Source organism: Pongo pygmaeus, chromosome 9 (genome assembly GCF_028885625.2).
Source record: "Pongo pygmaeus isolate AG05252 chromosome 9, NHGRI_mPonPyg2-v2.0_pri, whole genome shotgun sequence".
NCBI lineage: Eukaryota > Metazoa > Chordata > Mammalia > Primates > Hominidae > Pongo > Pongo pygmaeus.
In genome coordinates, this window is record NC_072382.2 from 110,794,887 (window position 1) to 110,809,163 (window position 14,277).

The window sequence follows — 14,277 nt, forward strand, 5'->3', positions numbered from 1 at the left end:
GTGAATCCTGAAATACTAGGAATAACAGGAGAAGGCCTTACCTAGGACTGCTCCACTGACCATAGGCCCTGAGGGGAGGTGCCAGGGAGAAGGCTAACTTGATATGGCACAGGGACACTATTTAGTCAGTCCAAGAGCAGAGTCAGAAGCAAGCGGGTGCAGCATCATGCACCCTGCAGAAATAAGTCCACCCTGAAATCTGCTCTGGACAGCTCTGACTGGTGCCTCTCCCACAGTCCCTGACCACAGAAGTGGTCCTAGATGCCACAGACTTGAGCCCTTTGCTGCACTTCCTTGTTTGCCATAGTTCATTGGTTTGGGGTGGACACCTGAGCCCAGGGTGAGAATCCAAAGTCTGACAAGTGGCTTGTGACATGTTCTGCAGTGAGGCTCTGTCCAAACAGAGATGAATGAGATGAACTCGGTTAGGGGCATTCTCTATCTGATGGGTGCAGGTATAAGGCAGTGATGTGGAGCTGAGACTGATAGCCTCACTTGGCCAAACACAAGAAGTGTAGGCGGAGGAAGCTACTAGGAAGGAACATTCCTCCTATTCCCTTATGGACAGATTATCTAGAGTAGCATTCCCGGCCTCTTTCTGCCCCTCATCCACTCCTTTTGAGAGAAGGAGAAGTGGCATTTTGGCTGGAATTTAATCTTCCCTCTGCCATGCAGTGGCAGGTAAGCTTAAACCCTCTGCCCCTGCAATTACTTCAGTTTAATTCCAGGGTTACATGTTAGAGAACCCCCTTGGTGGTAACCTAAGCTACATTCTGCAAACAGCTTCACCAGTAATCAAGATAATATTTTAATCTCCATCTGCCGGATCACTATGTCTATCTCTTTAGTCAGTTCTGAACTTGACTAAAAAAAAATGTGATAATTTATTGATTCCCCAAACTCTTAACAATGGTACATGAACTGGGGACCTCGGAAAGGAGATAATGTGTCCAGTTTGGGGATAAAAATAACGGATACAGCCTAAGCTCGTGGCTTTTCACCCTGTCAGTCTGCGGTGACCTGTATTTGGCTGTGTGGCTAGTTTTTGCTGCTGTGTAGTTGGCTTCTAGTAGGCCTGGCCTTGTAGGTGGCTTAGGCCCTGGGCTTAATTAAGGGAACCACATGGGAAAATGATCTTGGTGGCTCACTGCAGATTATGGCGGCTTTGCCTACAGGCAAAAGGATATTTTTATACAGGAAAGTGTGGTTTTCTATACAGACAGGGTTGTGTATAAGGGGGCTGCTGCTTGGGCCTTAACAGATGCCCAGCTGAGAGGTCAAAAACAGCTGACCTTGAACAAGGCTGTGGCTTGTCTTAGTATTGCAGGGAAGGCTGAGAGAGGGATTTAATCATCAAAAGAGAGTCTTTGAATCTCAGTGAAGGCTTACCTTGAAACAGGTAGAGTCCCAGGAACAATTTTTTTTTGCTCCTCTTGCTGTGCTTCTACAAAGGTACCTAAATTCCATGTGGACCTTACTAGTGTGTATATGAGGTTTCCAGCTGTGAATTGTTAATGCCAGGCCTAACTCGTCTGCTATTGAACTGGCTGCCTCAAGGACAAAAGGGAATGGGGGCAGAGCAATTTCTAGTGTTCTTTGTCTTTTATAATTTATTTTAAAGGCCATAGCATCTGATATTCCCAGGCAGTCTCCCATCCAAGTACTAGATAGGCCCAACCCTGCTTAACTTCTGAGATCAGGTGTGTTCAGGGTGATACGGCCTTAGACAAGTGTTCTGTCTTAAGAGTGTCTCCTGGCTGGGTGTGGTGGCTCATGCCTGTAATCCCAGCACTTTGGGAGGCCAAGGCAGGCAGATTGCCCTGAGGTCAGGAGTTGAAGACCGGTCTGGCCGACGTGGTGAAACCCTGTCTCTACTAAAAATTAGCCAGGCAAGGTGGCATGTGCTTATAATCCCAGCTACTCGGGAGGCTGAGACAGGGGAATTGCTTGAACCGGGGAGGTGGAGATTGCAGTGAGCCGAGATGTCGCCACTGCACTCCAGCCTGGGCGGCAGAGCAAGACTCCGTCTCCACAAAAAAAAAAAAAAAAAAAAAGTGACTCCTGTAATGCTGCCTCACTGGGAAGTCTCTAGGCTTGCTTTGTGTCTTAGTTTGCTTTCCTCCAAGAGCTGAGTTGAGACTGGGTGTAGATAGGGTGTTTTTTTTCCTTTTTGTTTGGCTTTTGAAACGACCCCAGGAAGCTAAAGTGAGAGGATGAGGTAAGTGAGAAAGGGAAAGCGAGAAAGGGTGTATTACGGAGTTGGTTTTCACCACGGACAACAAGAACCCTCTGGGAATTGAGTAGACTTCACTAAGGTTGTCTCTGGAGCATGGGAAGCCGGGCTACTTATCTGCTGTGCCCTGTTCCCCACGGATTGACAGCAGGCCCCTTGCTTGTTGGCACAAGGACTGAGTGGCCTTCTCAGGCTTTGGAGGGGGGCTGAAGCAGACAAGCCTTGGGAAGTGTTTGAGGGGGGATACTGGCAACATGCCAGAACTGTCCCACTCAGTTGTGTTGAAATCAAATGGGCTGCAGAGGGGATGTGGCATGAGGACCCCAGAGCTTCTGCTACAATTTGTTAGTTATATAAACTCTGACCATGACTTTGGATTTCTGAGGCCCACAAAACAGTAGCAGGTTTTAGGAATAAACAAATGCCATCAGTCCTTATTATGCAGAGAATATGCCATCAAAAAGAAGTAAAGTAGAAAATTATCTTGATAAAATGATTTCAAATCCAAAGGCTATAAAGGCTTTGGCCTGGAATTCTCAGCTTCTAGAAATCAAATTAACTCAGGAAATCAAAGAGGAGCAAAAGGAGCTTGAGAAATATATTTCAAACTACTATCAGAATAGAAGGAAGTGAGAAAACAAAATAAAATAATGGAAGAAAATATGATGAAATTGTAATAAAAGACTTTTTTAGGAGATGTGTTGCAATCTAGAAACTAAACTAGAAAATATAGAAAATTTTTTGTTTGTTTTTTGATGTTTTAAAGCTCATATAGGCAGATATGAAAGGGAAAATGAGACATGCCTAGGTGTAATTATTCTTAACAGGGTTTTATAAAAGTGAAAACGGTTTTATTTATTTTAGTTTTCTAAAACTTATTTTATAAACAGTTTTTATTTACATTTTTAATGGATACCTAATGTACATATTTATGGGGTACATGCAATATTTTGATATAAGCACATAATGTGTAATGATCAAATTTGGGTAATTGGGATATATCCATCACCTCAAACTTTATCATTTCTTTGTGTTGAGAACATTCCAAATCTTCTAGCTATTTTGAAATGTACAATAAATTATTGTTAACTATAGTCATTCTTTTGTGCTGCTGGGCATTAGAGCTTATTGCTTATATCTAACTGTATTTTTGTCCCCATTAACCAACCTCTCTCTCTCTCTCCTACCCTTCCCAGCCTCTGGTAAACATCATTCTACTCTTTCTGAGATCAGTTTTTTTAGCTTCCACATGTAAGTAAGAACATGTGATACTTGTCTTTGTGTGCCTAGCTTGTTTCAGTTAACATAATATTCTACATAATGTTTGTCCATGTTGCTGCAAGTGATATGATTTCATTTTTTTATAGCTGAGTAATATTTCATTGTGTATATATTACACATTTGCTTTATCCAGACATCCACTGATGGACATTTAGGTTGATTCAATATCTTGGCTATTGTGAGCAGTGCTGCGATAAACATGGGCATGTAGATATCTCTTTTATATACATAGACTGATTTCCTTTCTTTTGGATATATACTCAGCAGTGGATTGCTGGATCATGTGGTAGTTCTAGTTTTAGTTTTTGAGGAACCGCCATACTATTTTTCATAGTGGCTGTACTACTTTCCATTCCCACCAACAGCATACGAGAGTTAAGAGGAAACTATTTTAGATGTTACTAAATCAGAAATAATGACTGGGGTCCAACAAAAGTAAGAGAAGCAATGTCTTAGGGAAAAAGGCTGGAATTACTTCTCAAAAGATGCTGGAAGCCAAGCATGACTGAAAAACAGTCTCTTAGAGCTTGCAGATTGGGTCAGCTATATCAGGGGATTATGGAACATTTGAGAGACTACTAGGAAAAGGCATGATTTGGAAAGCTCCAACGTGGCACAGACATCATGTGCACGTTGAGGGAACATACCCAAGAAATGTGTGGAATTCATACATGAAGAGAAGGCACAGGGAAAGTAGGAATATTAAATAGATAATAATAATAAATAAAATAGATAATAATAGATAAAATCCAGGCCTGTGTTGACCTGATGGAGACCCTATCCTGAATGGGATTATCCAACTCCATGAGATTTTAAAGGTGGGAAGGTTGGTTTGTACAGTGGATGACCATGGTAGACCCAGAGTGTTTTGATTAAGAACGTGCAAGAGAAAATCTGAAGAATTTTCTGAAATCTTGCCTGAGCCAGAAATTGAAGGGAAAGTAAAACAAAACAAGATAGGCAGAATCTAGGAAAAATTTAGCACTACGTGTGTTAGAATAGAAAGGAATGCCTTTAAGAAGCAGGTTTAACCATTGGAAACTCAATGGAGCCTTCTTGAGAGGAATAGGGGAACAACACATGGAAATGGAGTAGAAAGGCAGTGCTAGGTATTCTTCACAAATTTCTCCAGATCTTCCATCCATCTTTCCAGGCCCCGGCCTGTACCTCTGGAGGTGCAGGCTACTCTCTCATGCAGACTGCTTTGCTCTCCAGATCTGGTTGAGTATGGCCCAGCAGGGATCCCAGAGTGGGAGGAGGGGAGGCTGAGGTATTCATTCCCTGGCTCCCTCCCTGCCAAGCTGCAGTTTGGCAGTGACTGCATTTTTCTTCTATGTCTACAGTTCCCTCCTCTTACAGCTTCAGTGTAAGGCTAGTAATAGCTTCTGAGGTGCTACTCTTACCGGTTACCTTAACCTGCCTACAAATCCTCAAGCATAGGACTCTAAAGAAAAAGCAAGATTGAGAGGTTTTTAAATATGCAGAGAAGAAAAGAAGCAAAGCACCTCAAATAACATCTGTGGGCTGATGCTGTCATCGCTGCAGATCTCTAAACCTCGCGGTAATGGAATTATTCCTTGCATGAATGTCTCAAATGTCACTCTTGGAGAGAACGAATACAAGGGTAGATTTCCCATTAGGTACGGTAAATACTGTCAAAATTAACCTGGCAATGGAAGCTTTCTCTCCATTGAGTTGAAGGGCTTGAAAGGCACAGATGGGGTCCTGCTAACCTTGGCAGAGACTGTCTGGTGTCCTGATGAGGCTGAATTGAGAGATCTTTGCCTCTTTCTCGTCTTCCCTTCATAGCCCTGAGTCTTTGCTGTGGTCTGAGGTAACTCTGACTACTCAGATCTCGGGATGTAGGAATGAAGGAATTAGCGGCTGTAGGGTCTATATTTTAACAGTATGAGACTTGTGCTGTAATAGTTTACGTGTCCTGTTAACTCTTTTGATTCCTTTGAAGTGGGACATATGCAAAGCCTGTCATTTAACCTAACTTGGGAGGGTCTGAAAAAACTAAATTCACACAGTGGACAAGAACCCAGTCAGCAGCTACTGAAAAACTCAAAATCTACCCAGGCATTGTATAACATTCCTACCTGAGACTGAGCAGAATTAAAATCTAGGGAGATTAATTATGGATTTTAAATTATTTGGATTTTGGATTTTAAAAGGTAAGATAATCTGATTTCAAATTTAAACTTGCAAAAAGATTCATTTTTTTAACAGTAATTTTTTTCTCAGAAAATTCATAATTTAAGATAATTTATATTTGACTTTCAGGGCACTTACTGTTGGTATCCTATTAATGGTGTACAGTATTTATATGTTATTATTTAGTAGCATTACAGAATCTCTGATGAGCTGCATTAAATTTCATGGCTGGGCAAATTTTTGATAGGAAATGGAATACAGACTGAATTTTTCAGCTGTAATTGAATTGACGAACTGCATCAAACCATTGCAGAGCTTTTAGAGGACGAAAAGCTAGAGTGGCCCCAGAAGAATCTGCAAGCAAGCAAAAAGTGGCATTGGGAGATTGAACTTGTGAAGATGGGACCAATTTCTGATCTCCTCCCACTCACTTGTTCGGACATGGGATGAATGCAGTGGTTCTCAACCATGGCAGCTCTTTGGAATCTTCTGGGAAGCATTTAAAAATGCCCATACCCAGGTCACATTTAGACTTATTAAATAATAACTAATGAGTATTAGATTGTAAGGAATATTTCCCCATCTTCCTGTTTCCAAATGAGACAACCATTTCTTTTGCCCCAAATATGGCAGTCCTTCTCAGAGGGAGCATGGAAAAAACTACATTTATCTTGAGCAAGATTAAGACAATAATAATAATCACTCACTGCATACCTGATACGTGCCAGAAATGTAAGATATTATTGTTGTCATTTTACAGATGGAAAAACGGGTAATAAGTTACCACACTACAGAACACTTGCTAAATGCCAAGCACTCTGCTAAGATATAGAAAGCAGGTATATGCATGTACATATACCTGTAGAGTATATGTGTATCCATATATAATTTCACCATAATCCTAGGAAGTTCCACTGACATATTTTGTTGTATGGATCTATTTAGTACTTGAATTTGGATAAAAGTAATTTACATTATTTTATAATGAGAGATATTTACCACTTATGTAGAGAAATTGAGGCAGATAGTACATTGCTATTAATAGCAGTGCCAGTGAGTGGGGGAGGAATAGGCCCCTCCCTCCCCTGCCCCCTTCTTGTTTCCAGGTGGGATGACTTTGTAGATTAACAATCCTGGCTATTTTCTCATCTCACTTAATGTCTTCAATAGTAGTAGAACAAAATTATGACTGAGGAGCTTGGGAAAAGTAACTAGTCATACGTTTCTCCTCTTCTTTCGCTCTTTGGATACTTATTCTGAAAGAAGTGTTTGTTCTTTTCTGGCTATGAGGTTAATTTAGTATTAAGAGCATTTTGCTTTTGGGTGAGGCTTATACTATCCAGCTTTGTCAGTGTCTGGGTACATAGGATTAATTCAGGGCTGAGATATTAGAAAGGCCACTTGGCCCAGAATTTAGTTATGTTGTCCAAACAGCATTATCAGTTAAAAGGAAAAAAAAAGTCAATTTTTTTTACGTTTGTTTTCCTGCCTTCTGCGTTTTTTTTTTTTCTCAATTTGGTTTAACCTTAAGAGAAGAACAGAATAAACCAGGGCCTGGGTGAACTGATACATGTGGATGCCACAGGTGGGCTTATAATTTGGTGATCCTTTAAATCAATATGTTAAAAATACTAGTTTAACATTTAAATAAGGGAATAGAACAAATATATATGTTTTTATATTTTTTGCTAATGAAATTTCTATGCCTCTTCCTTTATGTCCAAAATTATCTGTGCTGTGGTAATTATAGGTGTCCCATTAACTCTTTACATGCTTAAAATGTGGGGCGTATGCACAGCTTGTCATATGTATTGCACCAAATGTAACCTAACATTTTAACTTATTTATTTTATCTTTCATTTCTCAGTTTTTATATCACTCATGATTGGATGGCTTTAGTCACTCAGACTCACTAAAGATAGAATTAATTTGCATAGAAATACTTGCTAAGTCTTAATCAAAATATTTTGAAAGTTTTGAAAGTTTTTTTTTTTTTCCTGCCTATGTGTGTAGGCAAGCTATTTCTCATTTCTACTAGAAGTGATAGAAATGGTGAACACAGAGAGGTCAGCACCGGTGAGGGATGACTTTTAAAATTTTCACTTGAGGGTACCGCTCACCTCTATGTGAGGTGAACCAATATTCACTTTGCCCATGATGTAGTCGTGTGTGGAAACTGATACCACAATTCCTGCACATATTCCCTGACATGTCTCTTGCAGACTGATCACACTGGACACCTACATTCTGGCTCCTCCCTTGATCAGGAGCTGAGTGTGATGCAAGAAGAGAGAGTGCTAGCCAAAATGTCGGAGAGCCCAGGCTTAAAGTTAGTGGTGCTTTGATTAATCCATAGAGTAGCTGGTTTTGATGGTGGTGACTGGGATCAGAAGTGGTGGGTTAGAGCTTGTATGCATGTCTATTTTTACTAAAGATCCCAAGGGCTACCAAGTAGATAAACATGGGGTGAGTATTGATGTAAATGTGACAATTTTTGACTTCACAAATAGTGGCAATAATATATTATGTATTAGGATTATATATTAATATACATTTATATATATGCATCTAGGATTCCCAGTGCAGGAGTGAGGTAAAATAAAGTAAAATATTTCCATCACTGAGATTCAGTGTACTGTAAAAGGCTTTAATAAAGTAATTAAACACTATGTGTATGTCCCATTGATATCGTTATATCAATTGTATTATAAATTTACTGTGGAAATTTTACATTAATATGTAACTGGCTTATTGATAACAATAAAGTTCCCCTTTTGTGTCTAATTTCTTCAGACAAAATCAGAAATTAATAAATGTAAGGATGATTGTTAAGTGAAGGAACACTGGATTATTTGGCTTACTTGGGACCTGACTGAGTTAATCACCTAGGATCTCTTAGTCTTCATATTGCAATCTACTGCTGCTTCTTTAGCCCACCTCTAGTCAGGTGCAAAAAGTAACCTCAAAGCACTTTAGAAGTTGGGTTTTCTGGTGTTGTAGGTCAAGTCTCTGTCTGATTATAATTAGGGGGCCCCTTCTCAATCTAGACCTTTCTTCCTAATGAAGTTTGTGTTACTCTTTTCATTGGTGGTACTTTGTGCAACTTACCTCCTTCCTCAATCTTGGGAGACCCACAAAGGGCCTAAAATTATTACTTTATTTGTAATGGTTCTATCAATTAGGATCTTCACTCAGTATAATAAAGGATCATGACTATTTCATTTCTGCATCCTCAGCATAATTTCTAGCACATACTATATATTCAATCAATACTTGCTGAATTAAGGAACACATTTCTGGAAATTTTACCCACTAACATGCTTCACTGAAACACATTAAGAAGCCTGGAAGATATAGTTGATTGAAATCTCAGCAGCAGGTATCTTATTTTAAAATGCCAAATGACCTGTGAATCAAATTAACAGGATTTTGATATTCTTTAGAAGGTTTCCAAATTTGATGAAAATCTATCATATTTTTGAGTGTGGCTTTTGTTTAGATAGATAATGCAAAACAAAAAGTGATTAAGTTGGCTGAAGATTTCGTTTTGTTCAGCAAATCAGCTTTTTAGTCATTAAGAGTTGACAGTATTGTGATGGTGCATTTGGATAAATGAAAATGTATGTGGCAGATCTTGCCTGGTTTACATGTTAAAAATTTGACAAGTTTAATAAAGAATAATTACATATAAATTTTAGGAAAAGAAACAAGAAGCATGAATACTTACATTTGTTACGATTAGGATTTTCCTCCCTACTCTGTTCTTCAGACTGAGTTAATTTCTAGGGCTATGTCTCCAAGTTGACTGATCTTTTCTTTTCTTTTCTTTTTTTTTTTTTTTTTGAGTTGGAGTCTCGCTCTGTTGCCCAGGCTGAAGTGCAGTGGCATGATCTTGGCTCACTGCAACCTCTGCCTCCTGGGTTCAAGCAATTCTCCTGCCTCAGCCTCCTGAGTAGCTGGGATTACAGGCGCCCACCACCATGCCCAGCTAATTTTTTTGTATTTTTTTTAGTAGAGGTAGGGAATTCACCATGTTGGCCAGGCTGGTCTCAAACTCCTGACCTCATGATCAGCCTGCCTTGGCCTCCCAAAGTGCTGGGATTACAGGCATGGGCCACCGCTCCCAGCCAACTGATCTTTTCTCCTGTCATTTACAATCTGTTGTTGAGCTCATCGAGTGAATATTTCATTTTAGATATTATAATTTAGAATATTTATAATTTAGAATATAATTAGGATATTTTATTTCAGATATAATTATAATTCAGAATATCTATATTTTAGAATATAATTCAGAATATTTCACTTCTGATGTTATAATTTAGAATGTTTTATTCATTTTAATAGTTTTCTTTTTCTAAGATTCTCAATCTATTTACTCATTATGACTATATTTTTAGTGCCCTTGAACGTATTTATAATAGCTGTTTTAAATTCATTGTCTGAAAATTCCAACACTTAGGTTTTCTAAGGGTCTGTGTTCATTAGTAGTTTTCTCCTCCCTTGATTAGGGTCCATTTTCCTGCTTCTTTCTATGTCTAGAATTGTTTTATTGTATGCTAAAGACAACATAATCCAGGCTTTTACAATGATACCTTAGAAAGACAACCTATGTTGTCTTTCTTTAAAAGGTGCTGAGATAGATAATTTTTGGCTGGCTCTTCTTGATCTTCTCTAAGGCTTGGTTTTCAGTTTTCTTAGAGTAGGGCTATTCAATAAACCTTTCTTACAATGATAAACGTGTTCTTTGTCTCTGCTTTCTAATATGGTTACCATCAGTCACATTTAGATGCTAAATATTTGAAAAGTGGCTAATGAGACTGAGGAAATGAATTTTAAATTTAAGTTAAATTTGAACTGAAAATACCATATGTGTTTACTGCTGCTTTATTGGTCAGTATTATCTGGATTAACCTTTACTGTAAGGCATGGTATTTACTCCTATACTTTTCTGGAGTCTTAGTGAATTTCTGGGGTGTTGACAAGTCTCTCTGTTCTGATTGGGCCAGAACTCCAGTATCCCCCAGAATTGTGTCACCTCTAGTACCTTTGCTCCATGTTTAAGTCTCTAACCACCACCCTGCTAGGCTTTGTGGAACTTCTCCCTGCGTGTTTGCAGCACAGCCCTTGGCTGAGGATCTGTGAATGATCTCTACGCGAAATTATTCTTCTGATTTATTTTAGTTAGGATTTAGAATTTTTAGTATATTTTGGTTTTGAGTATTTCATTGTCCTTTTAAGGCCCCTAAAGATGATCATGAAATTGTGATCTTTAGGAATTAAGGCAGACCGTGATGGTGGCTTTTTGACTCCCTCTTCTCTGTTCCCAAAGTGCTTCCTTCACCCCCTTATAGAATCTCTAACCACTTTCCTCTAGGGAGTTATGTATGTATCTGTCTCCCAACCTAGTCTGTGAGCTTTTTAAGGTTGAGGACTGTGTCTTTTTCACTTTTGTGTCTTCAGTGTCTAGAACTCGATGGGTGCATAGTGATCTATTTGTCAAATTATAGAAGAATTAGCAGAAGGCAGGAGAAACTGAACTTTTAATGGGCCACACAAACCAGCATGGCAAAAGCAAATAAGTTGTCAAGTGAGCTGCCCACGGGAAAGAGGCAGTCAGGCGGACACCAGGAGTTGTCAAGGTAGTTCTGCCCCATCACTGCATACTCAAAGTCTTTTTAAAGAATTTGGGAATTGAAAAAGACTATGTGATTCCCAACATCAACCCCTATTCCACTGGGGATGTGCAGACGACTTTCATTATTTTTTTATTTTGTATTTTTTTTGAGACAGTGTCTTGCTCTGTCACCCAGGCTTGGGTGCAGTGATGTAATCACGGATCACTACAGCCTCAAATCCCTGGCCTCAAGGGAGCCTTCTGCCCCAGCTTCTCAAGTAGCTGGGACTATCAGTGCACACCACCATGCACGGCTAATTTTTAAAAAAATATTTGTTAAAGTTTTGCTATGTTGCTTAGGCTGGTCTTGAACTCCTGGCCTCAAATAATCCTCTTGCTTCAGCCTCTTGAGTATGCAGACCTTTGGCGGCAAAGTGGGAAAGGCACACTTGCAAATATGTCTTAATGCCCATGGTAATGATAACAGCTGGCATACTTTGAGTAATTGCCATGTGTCAGGCATTCTATAAGTAGTTTACATATATTAGCCCCTGAAAAAACTCCCTGAGGTAGGTGTTATTATTTATCTCTGCATAACAGATGAGGTGATGAAAGTGTAGAGAGGATAAAAGCTTGATAAGTTTACAAAAGCTAACAGTTGTCAGGAAAGGGATGCAAATGCAGGCAGTGTGGTTCCAGAGCTCATGATCTTAGCCTCTACATGGTATTGCCTCTTATTATTTCTTTTTAGATTGTTAGTTTGATTTGAAGAAGAACAATGAGTACCTATAGCACTGTTTATCAGCATTTCCAGAATCACTATTTTCAGAAAATACATCTACTGTATGTAAAGCTCTGTTAGATATCAGGGATAAAAAGATGTATAATATAGAGTACTAGTCTAAGAAATATGAAGTCTTGATGGACAAATAAAACATAGAGCTAAAAATTGAACAACGACATAAAACAAAATGTGAAAGGCAATGAAAGATTATACAGCTAGTGTCAAAATTTATTATTCCATAGGATGCTTTGGTAAAATGATCACATGATGGATAGATGGAGGGATGGATGTATAGATGGATGGATGGATGGTTAAGGGCTTGGAAACTGAAGTATGTAGAGATTAACTGACTTACTCAAGCCCTTAACCATCCATCCATCCATCCATCCATCCATCCAATCATCCATCCATCCATCCCTGTAGGTTCCATATAATTTTTGGCTATGTACTCTTTCGTTGTCTTTTTCTGTAACAACAATTTTATAATTTATCTATAGGGAATAGAATTGTAATTACTTTTCCCAGTTAACCAAATCCCACTAAGCACCAACTAAATGTATCACAGCTCAACTTCGCCTTGGCTAAATCTCTGGAATGACTTACTTTGACTCCAACACTTGAGTGGAGGTTAGACTGGAAAGAGATAGTGATCTCAACTGATTGATGTTAAATCATTTTAATTATGTAATATTGTAGAAACATATGTTATGGACTGAATTATGTCACCCCAAAATTCATGTGTTGAAGCCCTAATCCCTAATTAGGGAACTGTTTTTGGAGATACGGCCTTCAAAGGTGTGATTAAGTTAAACTGAGGCTGGTAGGGTGGGACCCTGAAGAGGGAGCGATATCAACGATATTCACACGCAGAGAAAAGGCCACCTGAGAACACAGTGAGAAGGTGGCCACCTTCAAGCCACAGAGAGAGACCTCAGGAGAAACAAACCTGCCAACAACACAATCTCGAAGTTCTAGCCACTAGAACTGTGAGAAAATAAATTTCTATTGTTTTTAGGGCACCCTGTCTGTGGTATTTTGTTATGGGAGTCCTAGCAAACCAGTACAACATTTGACCATATGAACACAGTGTTAGAGCCCTTCCAGGGTCTTAGAAGGGACACATGTAAGCGAAGGGTGCTCAATCTTCATTTTCATTAGCTTTATGATAAATCCACCCCTTTATGTGGCTCCTAAGGTTGTGCCTGGGACTGTGAAAAGTCTGGACAAGGAAGGAAAGAAGAGAGGGAAGGAGGGAGGAAAGGAGGAAGGAAGGAAGAAAGAAGCAATGAGCTCAGTGTCACAACAAGCCTTTGAAAGCATCTTTTCATGATTACATGTGGGCATGGTGATGTCAGGGCAGCTTTTCCAACCGCATCTGGTAGAGAAGAGGAAGCAGAGACATTCAGAGCAGGGAAACAACATGAGATGAAGCCTGAGTGCTGGGCAGGCTTGAAGAGACATGAGTTTGCAGCAGAGGTCAGATTACACAGGAATTTGTAATCTCAGTGTAGTGCTCTTTCCACCACCTCACAGCAGCTGCTTACTTGTGAAACAGGTATTTGTTCAGCTCTTTAACGCTTAGGAACTTCTATTAGAAGACACTGTGGTAGCAGATTGTATTTTCCAAAGTGGTCACTGTAGGATCTCTCATCATGCATGCTCTTCTTGTAATATTTTGTTGACACTGCCCATTGAGGGCTGGGGTACAAGGGTGAGGTGGTGGTTGGCTCCCAAAATGTCTGTATACAATGATGCTGAACATAGCAAAAAAATCTCCTTTATAGACAGGAATTTTTTTTTTTGTTAGTTTCTGTTTTAGGCATTTGTTTTTATGACATCTTTACCTTAGCACATGTATAGTCATGGATGCAGGCAAGGCCAGCTTTGCTTTTACTTAAAAAAAAAATATTTATTGGTGAGAGTTAGAAAAACAAACGAGTAAAAATGTAGAATGTGACAGGAGGGTTTTTTCTGGTAGGATGATTCAAATGGCATTTTTGAAGAGGAGACATCTGAGTAGAGAATTGAGTATAAGAGAGGGTGCTGTGGTTTGAGTGTTTGTGTCCCTTCAACATTCATGTTGAAACTTAATCCTCAATGCAACAGTATTAAGAGGTGGAGCCTTTAGGAAGTTATTAGGCCGTGAGGGTTCTGCCTTCATGGATGGGATTGATGCCTTGTAAAAACAGCCTCAGGGAACTGGCT

At 39.4% G+C, this 14,277-nt stretch overlaps 1 pseudogene; it reads right to left on the minus strand.

Annotated features, from left to right (window-relative positions):
- Nucleotides 1–1,619: 1,619 nt before the first annotated feature.
- Nucleotides 1,620–1,728, minus strand: LOC129009208 (5S ribosomal RNA; annotated as a pseudogene).
- Nucleotides 1,729–14,277: the final 12,549 nt, after the last annotated feature.